This window comes from Schistocerca gregaria, chromosome 3, assembly GCF_023897955.1.
Source record: "Schistocerca gregaria isolate iqSchGreg1 chromosome 3, iqSchGreg1.2, whole genome shotgun sequence".
Taxonomy (NCBI): domain Eukaryota; kingdom Metazoa; phylum Arthropoda; class Insecta; order Orthoptera; family Acrididae; genus Schistocerca; species Schistocerca gregaria.
The window spans coordinates 927,667,350-927,684,621 of record NC_064922.1 but is presented as its reverse complement, the minus strand read 5'-3'; the positions used below and the strand labels follow the sequence as shown (position 1 = coordinate 927,684,621).

Below are 17,272 nucleotides of genomic sequence, written 5' to 3'. Positions count from 1 at the left end.
AACGCGAAAGGACCATTCAGCCTATAATAGCAGTTACACTACTGGACATTAAAATTCCTGCATCAAGAAGAAATGCAGATGATAAACGGGTATTCATTGTACAAATATATTATGCTAGAACTGACATGAGATTACATTTTCACGCAATTTGGGTGCATACATCCTGAGAAATCAGTACCCAGAATAACCACCTCTCGCCGTAATAACGTCCTTGATACGCCTGGGCATTGATTCAAACTGAGATTGGATGGCGTGTACAGGTACAGCTGCTCATGCAGCTTCAACACGACACCACAGTTCATCAAGAGTAGTGACTGGCTTATTGTGATGAGCCAGTTGCTTGGCCACCATTGACCAGACGTTTTCCATTGGTGAGAGATCTAGAGAATTTGCTGGCCAGGGCAGCAGTCGAACATTTACTGTATCCAGAATGTCCCGTACAGGACATGCAACATGCGGTCATGCATTATCCTGCTCAAATGTACGGTTTCGCAGGAATTGAATGAAGGATGGAGCCACGGGTCGTAACACATCTGAAATATAACGTCCACTGTTCAAAGTGCCGTCAACGCGAACAAGAGGTGACCAAGATGTGTAACCAATACCATCACGCCGGGTGATACGCCAGTATGGCGATGACGAATAAAACGCTTCCAACGTCAGTTCATCGCGATGTCACCAAACACGGATGCGACCATCATGATCCCTTAAACAGAACCTGGATTCATCCGAAAAACTGATGTTTTGCCGTTCGTGCACCCAGGTTCGTCGTTAAGTACATCATCGCAGGCGCTTCTGTCTGTGATGCTGCGTCAAGGGTAACCGCAGCCATGGTCTCCGAGGTGCTACAAACGTCGTCGAACTGTTCGTGCAGATGGTGGTTGTCTTGCAAACGTCCCCATCTGTTGACTCAGGGATCGAGACGTGGCTGCACGATCCGTTACAACCATGCGGATAAGATGCCTGCCATTTCCACTGCTAGTGATACGAGGCCGTTGGGATTCAGCACGGCGTTCCGTATTACCCTCCTGAACCCTTCGATTCCGTAGTCTGCTAACAGTCATTGGATCTCGACCAACATGAGCAGCAATGTCGCCATACGATAAACCGCAATCGCGATAGGCTACAATCCGACCTTTATCAAAGCCGGAAACGTGATGGTACGCATTTCTCCTCCTTACACGAGGCACCACAACAACGTTTCACCAGGCAGTGTCGGTCAACTGCTGTTTGAGTATGAGAAATTGGTTGGAAACTTTCCTGATGTCAGCACGTTCTAGGTGTCGCCACCGGCGCCAACCTTGTGTGAATGCTCTGAAAAGCTAATCATTTGCATATCGCAGCATCTTCTTCCTGTCGTTTAAATTTCGCGTCTGTAGCACGTCTTCTTCTTGGTGTAGCAATTTTAGTGGCCAGTAGTGTACTTCAAGACACTCAGTCATACAAATCTTTGATTTGAAAATAGGTTATTTTGTGAATCCCATAGATTAGTTGCAACTAGCTGTGATAAACTTCTCGAAACAAACAAGTTTCCATCATTGTCAGTTACTCATTTCCGTTCTATTTTTATTTTGGCAGTAAGACGTTTCTGCTGTATAGCCATTCTCAAGTGAAATCATTAACCCATTAACTGTACACGTTTTGTACACATTAAAAACCGCGGAAATAAAGTAATCCAAATTCTACCATAATTTTAACTGACACTACAAATAACTGGAATGTTCAAGTAGTTCCACGGGACGTGTATAGGAGTAATAGAGATTTTTGTATCCTCCGCTTGCAGTACAGTTCGGCCGGAATAGCTCCTGTCTTTACCACTGTCACCCGGAAGAAGGTCGGCTCATTCGTTATGGTTTCCACATAACCGGAAGCTTTTGTCAGAATCGCTGATCAACTTAACAAAGCTGCAAATGCTACCTGTGCTCAAAGAGTTTCGTGCTTCGGGAATATCGATCAAGGAATCTTTGGTTCAGCTGATACTTCGTCAACTGAAGGTTGACAATTTACTACAAGCGCGATGAAAGTTACGTATGAGTAATGTTTATTGCCGTACGTACTGGAAACACAGCTAGTTTTGAAGTATCTTTACTTATCTGTTGTTTTCTGTATTGATGGATTAGTTGGGTTTTATCTGTATCGCCCCCTGTTATCAGAGACCATAAAATATTTTCGATAGGCAAAAAATTGGAGAAAGAAGAATCAGTTTGCCTCTGTTCTGCCCTTGAAAATGTATGTATGTAACACAGAAATATGTGTGTGCAATCTGCAATATTCTATACAAGTATTCTATATGTACGGTGTGAACAAAACGCTGTAAGAAAAAAGGTCTATTGTTCAGAATGGCGTCAAATTTTAATGGACTTTTATCGAAGAAGGGAGAAACCTTACGCAAAAAAAAGCGAAACAAAAAAATAACAAAAGTTTTCCCATTAAGTGGATTCGTAAGCGTCGTAACGTAAGTGGGTTCGCCTACAAATAACAGATGAATCCCAAATCGACTTCTGTGACGTGAGTTGCACATAAAACCAACCGCGCTGTGCAGTGTGCGCGGCAGCACAAGTGGTTATTCAACACTTGTGGCTCTCCGAGTTAGGTAAGGGCGTCCACCACGGCAAGGTCGTACCACGTAGATCGGAAAAATCGGTCTGTAATAGACCTGAGGTCAAAAATCGCATAAAAACGAACAATGAAATCGGGATTTAAATGTCCTGAGGTTGGCCCAATGTGCTCTCCACCTTCTAGGCGCTTCAGTTTGGAACCGCGCTGCTGCTACGGTCGCTGGTTCGAATCCTGCCTCGGGCATGGATGTGTGTGATGTCCTTAGGTTAGTTAGGTTTAAGTAGTTCTAAGCTCTACGGCTACAGGTCAAATGTAAGGATGTAGAGGCTTATCTCACTAGGAGTAACATAGATACTGCCTAGAGGAAAACTAAAGAGACCTTTGGAGAAAAGAGAACCACTTTTATGAATATCAAGAGCTCAGATTGAAACTCAGTTCTAAGCAAAGAAGGGGAAAAAGAAAGATGGAAGGAGTATATAGAGGGTCTATACATGGGCGATGTACTTGAAAACAATATTACAGAAATGGAAAAGAATGTAGATGAAGATGAAATGGGAGATACGACACTGCGTGAAGAGTTTAACAGAGCACTGAAAGACCTTAGCCGAAACAAGGCCCCGGGAGTAGACAACACTCCATAGGAACTACTGACGGCCTTGGGAGAGCCAGTCCTGACAAAACTCTACCATCTGGTGAGCAAGATGTACGAGACAGGCGAAGGCCCACAGACTTCAAGAAGAATATAATAATTCCAATCCCAAAGAAAGCAGGTGTTGACAGATGCGAAAATTACCGAACTATCAGTTTAGTAAGCCACAGCTGCAAAGTACTAACGCGAATTCTTTACAGACGAATGGAAAAACTGGTAGAAGCTGACATCGGGGAAGATCTGTTTGGATTCCGTAGAAATATTGGAACACGTGGGGCAATACTGACCTTACGACTTACCTTAGAAGATAGATTAAGCAAAGGCAAACCTACCTTTCTAGCATTTGTAGACTTAGAGAAAGCTTTTGACAATGTTGACTGGAATACTCTCTTTCAAATTCTAAAGGTGGCAGGGGTAAAATAGCAGGGGTAAAATATAGGGAGCGAAGGGCTATTTACAATTTGTACCGAAATCAGTTGGCAGTTATAAGAGTCGAGGGACATGAAAGGGAAGCAGTGGTTGGGAAGGGAGTGAGACAAGGTTGTAGCCTCTCCTCGATGTTATTCAATCTGTATATTGAGCAAGCAGTAAAGGAAACAAAAGAAAAATTCGGAGTAAGTATTAAAATCCAGGGAGAAGAAATAAAAACTTTGAGGTTCGCCGATGACATTGTAATTCTGTCAGAGACAGCAAAGCACTTGGAAGAGCAGTTGAATGGAATGGAGAGAGTCTTGAAAGGAGGATATAAGATGAACATCAACAAAAACAAAACGATGATAATGGAATTTAGTCGAATTAAGTCAGGTGACGCTGAGGGAATTAAATTAGGAAGTGAGACACTTAAAGTAGTAAAGGAGTTTTGATATTTGGGGAGCAAAATAACTGATGATGGTCAAAGTAGAGAAGATATAAAATGTATACTGGCAATGGCAAGGAAAGCGTTTGTGAAGAAGAGAAATTTGTTAACATCGAGTATAGATTTAAGTGTCAGGAAGTCGTTTCTGAAAGTATTTGTATGGAGTATGGAAGTGAAACGTGGACGATAAATAGTTTGGACAGGAAGAGAATAGAATCTTTCGAAATTTGGCGCTACACAATAATGCTGAAGATTTGGTGTGTAGATCACATAACTAATGAGGAGATATTGAATTTAATTGGGGAGAAGAGGAGTTTGTGGCACAACTTGACGAGAAGAAGGGATCGGTTAGTAGGACATGTTCTGAGGCATCAAGGGATCCCAAATTAGGATAGGAGGGCAGCGTGGAGGGTAAAAATCGTTGAGGGAGACCAAGAGATGAATACACTAAGCAGATTCAGAAGGATGTAGGTTGCAGTAAGTACTGGGAGATGAAGAAACTTGGACAAGATAGGGTAGCATGGAGAGCTGCATCAAACCAGCCTTAGGACTGAAGACCACAACAACAACAACAAGCTCTACGGCACTGATGACCTTAGACGTTAAGTCCGATAGGCTCAGAGGCATTTGAACCATTTTGGAACTTGTTAATAAGTGAGAGGATTTTGCGTTGCCCATATTCTGCAATTCTGTACACTGAGACCTCCTTCGAGATGAAAATGGGGTTCATCTGTCCACAGAATGTTTCGTGACCATTAATTGACCAATTCCACGCGAGCAAGAAAACTTGCAGATCAGCATGAAGCAACTCTTGAACATAGGTAATTTTGTATGGATAGCAATGCAGAATATTCCGCAAAATTTTATGGACAGTCGTCACAGGAATATCCAAATTTCGGACGCTTCCAAGTGCACTGCACGGTTGCACACCACCGCTCGGCCCCTCCTGTAATTCTGAGGTCACATCTTCTGCTGACATCGGATCAATTGCCACACTGCACTCCAAAAGAAACTGTCTTTTCGAGTTTCGTATCTATGTGCGCCGGACGCTCGTCAGACATCCATGCGCTTCATGTGAGTGGAACTTTTGCACAGCTACTGGCGCTCCGTCACCGTTCTTGTGAAAGCGCTTTACCAGCAGCGCACGATCCTACATTGGTACAGACGTGCCGAGCAAACTGAGGAATAGACGCGTACCCAGCATTTACTACGACGGTTGGAACTTAAACAGTGGCAACTATTTGTTCACAACCGATACAAAAGAGTTAAATGTTTTCACCTGTTACTGTCCTTAAAGTAATCATCAGCGTGGTGTAGAGCCCGTTGCCAGCGATGTGTAAGGTGTAGTCTACCGTTAGCAGAGCCTGTTCTGTTGATGGCGCTAATGGAGCGGTCTACTGCCTGTCGAATCTCTCGAACACTTCTGAAGCGAATGCCACGGAGCCAAAACTGAAACGCCAATCCAACGAATGGCGTCATTATAGGTCGCCGCGAAAGTCAAAAGTGCGTCAGAATTCAGTATGGTGAAAGTTATGGTGATTCTCGTGTACGACTGTCATGGAGTTACCCTAACGCATTACGTTCCTCCACGGCAGACCGTCAGTGCACAGTATTGATGTTAGTTTTTGGAGCATTTCTTGTCTCCCCAATTCTATTCAGTACTTCCTTATTACTTACACGATTGTCCCACGCTAATCTTCAAAATTATTCAGTAACCACACATTTCGGAAGTTTCTATTGTATTTTTGTCTAAACTGTTTATCGTTTGTTGCTGTTTATCGTTTCACTCCCGAACATGGCTACACTCTAGACAAATACCTTCAGAAAAAACTTATGACCACTTAAATCTGTACTCGATGTCAACAAATTTCTCTTCTTCAGAAATGCTTTTCTTCCCATTGCCAGCCTGCATTTTATATCCTCTCTACTGTGGCCATTATCAATTACTTTGCTGCCCAAATAGCAGAACTCATTTACTACTATAAGTGTCTCGTTTCCTAATCTGATTCCCTCAGCATCACCTGATTTACTTCAACTACAATCCATTATCCTTCTATTTCTTTTATTGATGTACATCTTATATCCTCCTTCCAAACCACTGTCCATTCCGTTCAGCTGCTCTTCCAAGTCCTTTGGAGTCTCTGAAGGAATCACCATGCCATCGTCAATACTTAAAGTTTTTATTTATTCTCCCTGAACTTTAATACCTTCTGCAAATTTTTCCTTGGTTTCCCTTAATGATTGTTCAGTGCACGTATTGGATAACATAGTGAAGGCTACAGTCCTGTCTCACTCTCTTCTCAACCACTGCTTCCCTTTCTGTCTCTCTTATATCTACCATCTGGTTTCTATACAAGTTGTAAGTAGCAGTTCGCTCCCAGTAGTTTACTCTTGATCCCTTCAAAATTCCCAAGAGTGTATTCCAATCAATATTCTCGAAAGCTATCTCAAAGTACGCAACAGCTAGAAATGTACGATTGTCTTCCTTGACCTATCTTGTAAGACAGGTCGAAGGGTCAGTATTACCTCGCGTGTTCCTATATTTCTGCGGAATTCAAACTGATATTCCCTGAGGTCGCTTTATAACAGTTTTTCTATCCTTCTGTGAAGAATTCGTGTTAGTATTTCGCAGCCTTGACTTATTAAACTAATAGCTGGGCACTTTTCATACCTCTCAGCAACGACTTTCTTTGGAATTGGAATTAATATAGTCTTCTTGTAGTCTGATGATCTTTCATCTGTACCGGCCGCGGTGGTCTCGGGGTTCTAGGCGCTCAGTCCGGAACCGTGCGACTGCTACGGTCGCAGGTTCGAATCCTGCCTCGGGCATGGAAGTGTGTGATGTCCTTAGGTTAGTTAGGTTTCAGTGGTTCTAAGTTCTAGGGGACTAATGACCACAGCAGTTGAGTCCCATAGTGCTCAGAGCCATTTGAACCATTTCATCTGTCTCATACTTCCCCAGATGGAATAGTTTTGTCTTGGCTGGGTCCCCCAAGCTATCAGCAGTTTTTACGGTGTATCGCCTACTCCCGGGGGCTTGTTTCGACTCTGATCTCTCAGAGTTCTGTCAAACTCTTCGCGCAATTACGTATCTCCCATCTCATTCTCATCTCCGTCCATTTTCCGTTCTACAGTATTACTTTCAAGTTCAACTCCCTTGTATAGACCCTCTACACACTCCTTCCACGTTTCAGCTTTTCTTTCTTTGCCTAGGACTGGTTTTCCATCTGAGCTCTTGATATTCATATAGCTACTTCTTTTTTCCCCAAATGGCTCTTTAATTTTTCTGTAGGCGGTGTCAATCTTTCCCCTACTGAAACATGTTTCTAAATCCTTATACTGTCCTCTAGCCATTCCTGCTTTGCCATTTTGCACTTACTCTTAATCTCGTTCTGTAAACGTTTTTATTCCATTTTGCCTTCTTCATTTTTCGCATTTTAAAAATTTTCTCCTTTCATCTGTTAAATTCAATATCTTTTGTGTTATCCAAGGGTTTCTTCTAGGCCTTGTCTTTTTATCTGGTTGATCATCTCTTATCTTCACTGTTTCATCTCTTACAGCTACCCATTCATCTTCTGCTGTATGCCTTTTCCCTGTTGTAGTCAACAGTTGCCTAATGCTCCGTCTGAAACTTTCACCAACCTCTGGTTCTTTTAGTTCATCCACCTTCCATCTTCTTAATTTCCCACCTTTTTGTAATTTCTTTAGTTTTAATCCAAATTTCATAACCAATAGATACTGGTGAGAATCTACATCTGCTCCTGGATGTGTTTTACAATTTAAAGTTGTAAGGTGGCAGAATAAATGAAGGTCAGATTCGCACCTTACATGAGATCTTTATACATCGCAATAGGAAGGTGAATACGACATCTAACTTAATTCAGCGGTTATGAGAAAATTTATCTATCAGTATGTAATGCAAATAGGGATGACACTCAATTGAAGGTAATTAACACTTTGTTCCTATAATGTATATTTGAGCGGAAGGTGAAACAAGCAGTGAGTGGTATTTTAGTTTGGAATTAAGAGGGACGAGGACAGAGTCTATGCCGCGCTACAGGGGAAACCACTTAAAGGGATGTCCCAGGCAGAAAGTCAATGACTTACCAGGTGACTGAGATGGGGAGAGCAAGCGTAATGGCCTATCTGATGGAGGACAGGAAAGAAAGATTTTAGACAACTGCATTTGAAAAGTCCAAATGGATACGAAACAAGACCAGTGACGCATTTTCGATCACATTTTCTGTGAGTGGTACACATGTGAGACAGTCAATGTACGCATTTAGGCGTCTGGAACGGGAACAAAATGTCAGATTGGCGGAAACGCGCTAGGAAGGAGAATAGTGCCAAAAGTTTCAATGGAATTTAATGGTAGGGAGCTTGCGACTGGTAGGGAGAGTTTCCACAAAATAAGAGAAACGCTCCTATTGGTCGAAAAAAGCCTTGACGTGAAGAACAAAAGAACCCAGGTGGGGACACAGTTCGGCTGTGAGTAAAACAAGACGGAAATTTTCGTGGACTCTTTTCTGAACTGGCGTCAAGTGCAGAACGGAGTGTATAACGCTCTGTACGACGAAGAGGAGTAATTTGTGTGCACACTGCGTTCACGTTGGCTGACATTCAGATAGAAATTAGCTGTAGCATCGTTTAGCTCCAACTGTGGAGAAACGGACCAGCCAGCTAGTTAATTGTTCTTGCGAGAACCGAGAGGGCATTATAATATGTACACTGTTCCAATCACGCGAATGTACATCGCCACATTCTAAGACTATGGATGAGTACATGTTCTCTCGCATAACGAGTAACATAGGGAAAGTTTCTGCTGGAAAATTCAGCAGAGGTATAATTAGTTTTATAGGACTTTCAGTGGAAGAGAATGGCCTAGCAGACGACAGCTCATCGTAGCTTAAGGTATATGCCGCGTGCAGAGGTATAAACTTGTTGGTTCACCAGCTTGTGTCCAATGTAAACCCAAGTGTCCTTGGGTAATCTATTGCTCAATTTGTCACATGACTAACTATCAACCGTAGACTTGATTGCCATCCTAAAAATACCAAACTTTGAACCAGAATCAGACGACTATTGTAGTAGTGACCAACGTCATAATGTAAGTGTAAGAAACATTTTGTAAAGAAACTGCTGGTTTAATATTGTCGTGTTTAGGATGATTTAACCTTGTGTGAGTTAATATTTAATATTGTTGTGTTTAGGATTATTTCACTTTTTGATGTTGACGAGGTGCGTTATCCTGACAACTGGTTTTGTTGTCACATTGAAAACTGTGTAAAAGGGTGGAATGTGTGCTAATATTGCGACATTAAACATGTCATTTTAGCTTACACAGATGTCTTCAATCCTAGAATAAGTAAACCACTAAAATATTGCACCTTACAAAATCTTGTTCCTAAATCTCTATACAACCATTATATAATTAGTCTGAAACCTTACGGTTTCTCCAGGTCTCTTCGACACGCACCAACCTCCTTTCTGACTCTTAAATCCTGTGTTAGCAGTGATTAAATTATGCTCTGCGCAAAATTGTTCCAAGTGGGTTCCTCTTTCATTCCTAACCTCCATTCCATATTCACCTACTACTTTTCCTTCTCTTCCTGCTATCGAATTCTAGTACCCCATAACTGTTAAATTTTCGTCTCCCTTCACTTTCTGAATAATTTCTTCATCTCATCATACATTTCGTGAAGCTTTCCATTATATGTGGAGCAAGTTGGCATGCAAACTTGGCGCTGCTCCACCCGCAGGAGGTTCGAGTCTTTCCTCAGGCATGGGTGTGTGTGTTGTCCTTAGCGTAAGTTAGTTTCCTCCTGCCACCGATCTTCAATAATTCCCACTATATCCAACTTCAACCTGTCCATTTCCCTTTTCAAATTTTCTACCCTGCCTGTCCGATTGAGGGATCTGACATTCCACGCTACGACGCGTAGAACGCCCGTTTTGTTTCTCCGATGACATCATCGGCCTGCGTAGACGACGTCCGGAGATCCGAATGGGGGACTATTTTACCTCCGGAATATTTTGCCCAAGAGGACGCGATCGTCATTCAACCATACTGTAGAACTGCATGCCCTCGGGAAAAATTACGGCTGTAGTTTCCTCTTGCTTTTAGCTGTTCGCAGCACCGGCACAAAAAGGCCATTTTGGTTGCTGTTATAAGGGGATAACAGTGAATCATCTGGGCTGTTGCTTCTGCCATTGCTGAAAAGGCTGCTGCCCCTCTTCAGGAACCACAAGTTTGTCTGACCTCTCAACAGATAACCCTACGTTGTGGTTGCACCTACGGTACGGCTGTCTGTATCGCTGAGGGACTCAAGCCACCCCACCGACGGCAAGGTCCATGGTTCTTAAGGAGCGAATACCGGTATGGCTATTAAATATTTGTACATGCAGCTCACCGTGTACAGCAAGATGTCTTTTAACTGATTTTCCTTCTATAACTACCGTTTGATTTGAGTGTCGCATGTTAATTCAGTGAACATCAGATTTGTCTGCTACTCAGTTGGTATTCTAACATGAATCTAGATTACCAAATAATTCGAGCACTACAGTATACACATGGTATCTCTCATTGCGGTTCAAGATATCGAAATGAGGGTTTCAGCGAATGACCTTACGTAAAAGTTTTCATTTGTGTGGCCATAGTGTCCGTAGTTGCTTTATAATTCGTAAGTGTATTTTTGTTCTGTCGTTGCAACTACAAAAACGCGTGATTTTTATTCCATCAGATGCGTTTCGGTTTATTGAAGTAAAGCTTTATCAGTGGTCAATAATTAAGTTATTTACATTTTGATTTGCTTTTAGATCGAAAAACAGTTCGTTAAGAATAAATTGATTTGTACTTACGGTGGTTTTCGGTTGATTTCTCTCTTAAATTCCGCCTGCTGGCACATACAAAAAGCATTAACACAAAATAAACAGTTGTTCAATAAATATTGAAAACGAGACTCTATATAGAATTATTGATGAAGTTACATGAAAAAGAAAACAGCCTTTTCCATCCTTCACCGCCTCCCATCTCCCATAACCAACCCCTCTCCATTCACAGTGTCTCATCAAGATTTCCCCCTCCCCTACCCTCCAAACAAATCCCTCCATCGCTATTCCTTCTCTGCTCTTACACAGTACATAAATACTCACAAACATAATTAAATAGAATTACACACAGACAATAATCTGATCAAAAAAATGTTGTAGGTCAAAGGGAAAGTAGTGGAAAGGTATGTTGGCAACACTACAAAACACAAACCACAACACATACTTGATGTACAAAAACGAGCAAAATACAGTGGTGTGTATAAAAGTGTGTTGTGAAAAACATAAGAAATGCATAGTGCTGAAGAACATCTAAAAATTAGACCAAGATTATCAGTGTCTAACGCAGAAAAACAACGATGTGCTAGCAGACGGCATTTCCCGGTGTAAGCGAGAAATCAACCGAAAATCACCGTAAGTACAAATCGATTTATTCTTAACGAAATGTTTTTCGATCTAAACGCAAAAAAAACGTAAATAACTTAATCATTGACCACTGATAAAGCTTTACCTCAATAAAGCGGAACGCGTCTGGTGAAAGGAACCACGCATTTTTGTAGTTGCAATGACAGAACAAAAATACCCTCAAAATTTATGTAATTGGGTTCGTTATTTTCTTTCACGTTTCATTGTCTTAACTTATGCAGAAATCGAATATGAATTTTTTTCTTTCTTTTAATGGATCGATAATGTTGACGCTGGACCATTTTTGCAAAAGTATACGAGAAATGTGCTCAAATTGAAAAGCAAGGCTGCCGAATTTAGCAATCGCGATATAAGCATTACCAGGTGTCACTCCCATTCCAGTTCCGTCGTTTTGTGGAGCAAGAAGATAAGCCTAAGCTGCTTGGATAAAACGTGTTTGCTCTTGGCTTTACTTTGTCTTGCAGTAACAGGATCAGCTACGATTTTTGTAAATGGAACTGAATGTGAGTTTGAAGAGCATTACAAGGGGTTTAGGAAAGCTATTTCAAAAGTTTGTACGTTCTCATGTTTTAGTGCGCACCTTTTGTGGAAACAAGCAAATAGTCGTAAAGTTTGATACACCGACGGAGAATGGCAGGAATGCCGCACATGGTGATGTTTACGCCGCAATAGCCTGTTCCCGCCGCTCCTCCTTTCAATTTTAGCACATTTGCCAGATAGTGCCGTACTTACTCCCTTCAGAGGTTGGCTATCATTATCGCTAGTCTTGTCTTTGAGTTTGTGGACACAAACAGTTGTAGGGAAGTACATTAGATTCTGTAGTCATGATGTTCGTCTTCTTCCTACTGATCTTTTGCCTACAACCTCCTCTTTCATTATCAGCCTTGTAATATCGTTATCTTTCACTTCCCATGATATGGCTAGTTTTCTGATTTAGATTTGGCCCCCAATACCTTATCTCAATCGATTCGCCTTAGAACGTCTTCGTTGGTAATTCTTTGTATCCAAGGTACGTCACCGCGGTTGGGGCAGGCAGTCGTCAAACGCTAAATTCCCAGACTACTTGGTCGTATGGACAGCTGTAAAAAGTACACTTAACTACCTTTGTACCACAGAGAGCCATATGAATGTCAACATCGTACAGATTTCATATTTAACACATCGTCATCTGATAGAGACGCAGACGGTATAGAAGGCTATTCGGAAAGTAAGGTCCGATCGGGTGCGAAATGAAAGCCCGATGAAGCTTTTCACGGATATGAACCATGGACCTTGCCGTTGGTGGGGAGGCTTGCGTGCCTCAGCGATACAGATGGCCGTACCGTAGGTGCAACCACAACGGAGGGGTATCTGTTGAGAGGCCAGACAAACGTGTGGTTCCTGAAGAGGGGCAGCAGCCTTTTCAGTAGTTGCAGGGGCAACAGTCTGGATGATTGACTGATCTGGCCTTGCAACATTAACCAAAACGGCCATGCTGTGCTGGTACTGCGAACGGCTGAAAGCAAGGGGAAACTACAGCCGTAATTTTTCCCGAGGACATGCAGCTTTACTGTATGATTAAATGATGATGGCATCCTCTTGGGTAAAATATTCCGGAGGTAAAATAGTCCCCCATTCGGATCTCCGGGCGGGGACTACTCAGGAGGATGTCGTTACCAGGAGAAAGAAAAATGGCGTTCTACGGATCGGAGCGTGGAATGTCAGATCCCTTAATCGGGCAGGTAGGTTAGAAAATTTAAAAAGGGAAATGGATAGGTTAAAGTTAGATATAGTGGGAATTAGTGAAGTTCGGTGGCAGGAGGAACAAGACTTCTGGTCAGGTGACTACAGGGTTATAAACACAAAATCAAATAGGGGTAATGCAGGAGTAGGTTTAATAATGAATAGGAAAATAGGAATGCGGGTAAGCTACTACAAACAGCATAGTGAACGCATTATTGTGGCCAAGATAGATACGAAGCCCACACCTACTACAGTAGTACAAGTTTATATGCCAACTAGCTCTGCAGATGATGAAGAAATTGAAGAAATGTACGATGAAATAAAAGAAATTATTCAGATAGTGAAGGGAGACGAAAATTTAATAGTAATGGGTGACTGGAATTTGAGTGTAGGAAAGGGGAGAGAAGGAAACATAGTAGGTGAATATGGATTGGGGCTAAGAAATGAAAGAGGAAGCTGCCTGGTAGAATTTCGCACAGAGCACAACTTAATCATAGCTAACACTTGGTTTAAGAATCATGAAAGAAGGTTGTATACGTGGAAGAACCCTGGAGATACTAAAAGGTATCAGATAGATTATATAATGGTAAGACAGAGATTTAGGAACCAGGTTTTAAGTTGTAAGACATTTCCAGGGGCAGATGTGGACTCTGACCACAATCTATTGGTTATGACCTGTAGATTAAAACTGAAGAAACTGCAAAAATGTGGGAAATTAAGGAGATGGGACCTGGATAAACTGAAAGAACCAGAGGTTGTACAGAGTTTCAGAGAGAGCATAAGGGAACAATTGACAGGAATAGGGGAAAGAAATACAGTAGAAGAAGAATGGGTAGCTCTGAGGGATGTAGTAGTGAAGGCAGCAGAGGATAAAGTAGGTACAAAGACGAGGGCTGCTAGAAATCCTTGGGTAACAGAAGAAATATTGAATTTAATTGATGAAAGGAGAAAATATAAAAATGCAGTAAATGAAGCAGGCAAAAAGGAATACAAACGTCTCAAAAATGAAATCGACAGGAAGTGCAAAATGGCTAAACAGGGATGGCTAGAGGACAAATGTAAGGATGTAGAAGCTTATCTCACTAGGGGTAAGATAGATACTGCCTACAGGAAAATTAAAGAGACCTTTGGAGAGAAGAGAACCACGTGTATGAATATCAAGAGCTCAGATGGCAGCCCAGTTCTAAGCAAAGAAGGGAAGGCAGAAAGGTGGAAGGAGTATGTAGAAGGTTTATATAAGGGCGATGTACTTGAGGACAATATTATGGAAATAGAAGAGGATGTAGATGAAGACGAAATGGGAGATACGATACTGCGTGAAGAGTTTGACAGAGCACTGAAAGACCTGAGTCGAAACAAGGCCCCCGGAGTAGACAACGTTCCATTAGAACTACTGACGGCCTTGGGAGAGCCAGTCATGACAAAACTCTACCAGCTGGTGAGCAAGATGTATGAGACAGGCGAAATACCCTCAGACTTCAAGAAGAATATAATAATTCCAATCCCAAAGAAAGCAGGTGTTGACAGATGTGAAAATTACCGAACTATCAGTTTAGTAAGCCACGGCTGCAAAATACTAACGCGAATTCTTTACAGACGAATGGAAAAACTGGTAGATGCAGACCTCGGGGAGGATCAGTTTGGATTCCGTCGAAATGTTGGAACACGTGAGGCAATACTGACCTTACGACTTATCTTAGAAGAAAGATTAAGAAAAGGCAAACCTACGTTTCTAGCATTTGTAGACTTAGAGAAAGCTTTTGACAATGTTGACTGGAATACTCTTTTTCAAATTCTAAAGGTGGCAGGGGTAAAATACAGGGAGCGAAAGGCTGTTTACAATTTGTACAGAAACCAGATGGCAGTAATAAGAATCGAGGGGCATGAAAGGGAAGCAGTGGTTGGGAAAGGAGTGAGACAGGGTTGTAGCCTCTCCCCGATGTTATTCAATCTGTATATTGAGCAAGCAGTAAAGGAAACAAAACAAAAATTTGGAGTAGGTATTAAAATTCATGGAGACGAAGTAAAACCTTTGAGGTTCGCCGATGACATTGTAATTCTGTCAGAGACGGCAAAGGACTTGGAAGAGCAGTTGAACGGAATGGACAGTGTCTTGAAAGGAGGATATAAGATGAACATCAACAAAAGCAAAACGAGGATAATGGAATGTAGTCAAATTAAATCGGGTAATGCTGAGGGAATTAGATTAGGAAATGAGACACTTAAAGTAGTAAAGGAGTTTTGCTATTTAGGAAGTAAAATAACTGATGATGGTCGAAGTAGAGAGGATATAAAATGTAGACTGGCAATGGCAAGGAAAGCATTTCTGAAGAAGAGAAATTTGTTAACATCGAATATAGATTTATGTATCAGGAAGTCGTTTCTGAAAGTATTTGTTTGGAGTGTAGCCATGTATGGAAGTGAAACATGGACGATAACTAGTTTGGACAAGAAGAGAATAGAAGCTTTCGAAATGTGGTGCTACAGAAGAATACTGAAGATAAGGTGGATAGATCACGTAACTAATGAGGAGGTATTGAATAGGATTGGGGAGAAGAGAAGTTTGTGGCACAACTTGACTAGAAGAAGGGATCGGTTGGTAGGACATGTTTTGAGGCATCAAGGGATCACAAATTTAGCATTGGAGGGCAGCGTGGAGGGTAAAAATCGTAGAGGGAGACCGAGAGATGAGTACACTAAGCAGATTCAGAAGGATGTAGGTTGCAGTAGGTACTGGGAGATGAAGAAGCTAGCACAGGATAGAGTAGCATGGAGAGCTGCATCAAACCAGTCTCAGGACTGAGGACCACAACAACATTGGGTAGTGTCTCTAGTACGCCCGTCTAGTATGTCCGATGACCGTAGCACTGTAACTATAAAAGGAGATAAATTCATGTGATGTGTTATTTGAAACGATGAAATGTTCTTTAACTATTCGTAAAAGATGGCTTATGTGATAGTAAAGTTAACAGATCTAAGTTCTACTGAACTACGTTTGTATTCCGAAAAGATGTTCACGCTGTTCTAACACAATTTGCCCAAGTATGGTATGTTTTGAAATGCTTAGACACATTAACAGCTATATCACAATTCCGACAGAACCAGCAAATTGTTCCCTTCTGGCTCTTACTGACAGTCGAAAGTAGAATGGACGCAATACGAAGCAGAAACACACAAGGGAGGTAAGCCAGAGTTCGAATACTACTTGATAGCACAAAGTAGTTCTCTTCTTGTGTTGAGTACATGGTTAAAGATTTAGGCAACGATTCGCAGTGGCAGCTACGAAGTATTACACACTGCACGGACAAGACTTGGGTGACGTCGTCTGACTAACTGCCGTTGGACGGCTCCTACTCGGGTTCCGTCGTGAAAGCACTAACACTCGTCAATACAGTCACATTTCAAATGCCTCAATCACCCTCACTGTGGTATCAGTAATCGTGCTTGCCCTACCATTTTAAAGAAGAGTCTCATCTTATAAAAGACAGCTAAAGCTTGTTAAATTCTGCTATTTATTCCCTGGGTCTTATTAAATGTATCATTGATGCAAGTACAGAGATGTTTACATTTTCATATCCTTTCGTCTCCCCCCCCCTCCCCCCCCCCCCCCCCCATGAACCATGGGCCTTGCCGTTGGCGGGGAGGCTTGCGTGCCTCAGCGATACAGATAGCTGTACCGTAGGTGCAACCACAACGGAGGGGTATCTGTTGAGAGGACAGACAAACGTGTGGTTCCTGAAGAGGGGCAGCAGCCTTTTCAGTAGTTGCAAGGGCAACAGTCTGGATGATTGACTGATTGGAAAATAGCGCAGGTCGCACCAGTGTTCAAGAAGGGTAGCAGGAGTAATCGATTTAACTACAGACCTATATCATTCACGTCGGATTGCGGTAGGGTTTTGGAGCATATACTGTATTCAAACATTATGAATCACCTCGAAGGGAACGATCTATTGACACGTAATCAGCATGGCTTCAGAAAACATCGCTCTTGTGCAACGCAGCTAGCTCTTTAT

At 42.0% G+C, this 17,272-nt stretch overlaps 1 protein-coding gene across 1 annotated transcript in view; it reads left to right on the top strand.

Annotated features, from left to right (window-relative positions):
- The window catches only part of LOC126355710 (facilitated trehalose transporter Tret1-2 homolog), a 79,522-nt gene that overhangs the window by 48,471 nt on the left and 13,779 nt on the right, over positions 1-17,272 (top strand). The gene's annotated exons all lie outside the window — the stretch shown is intronic.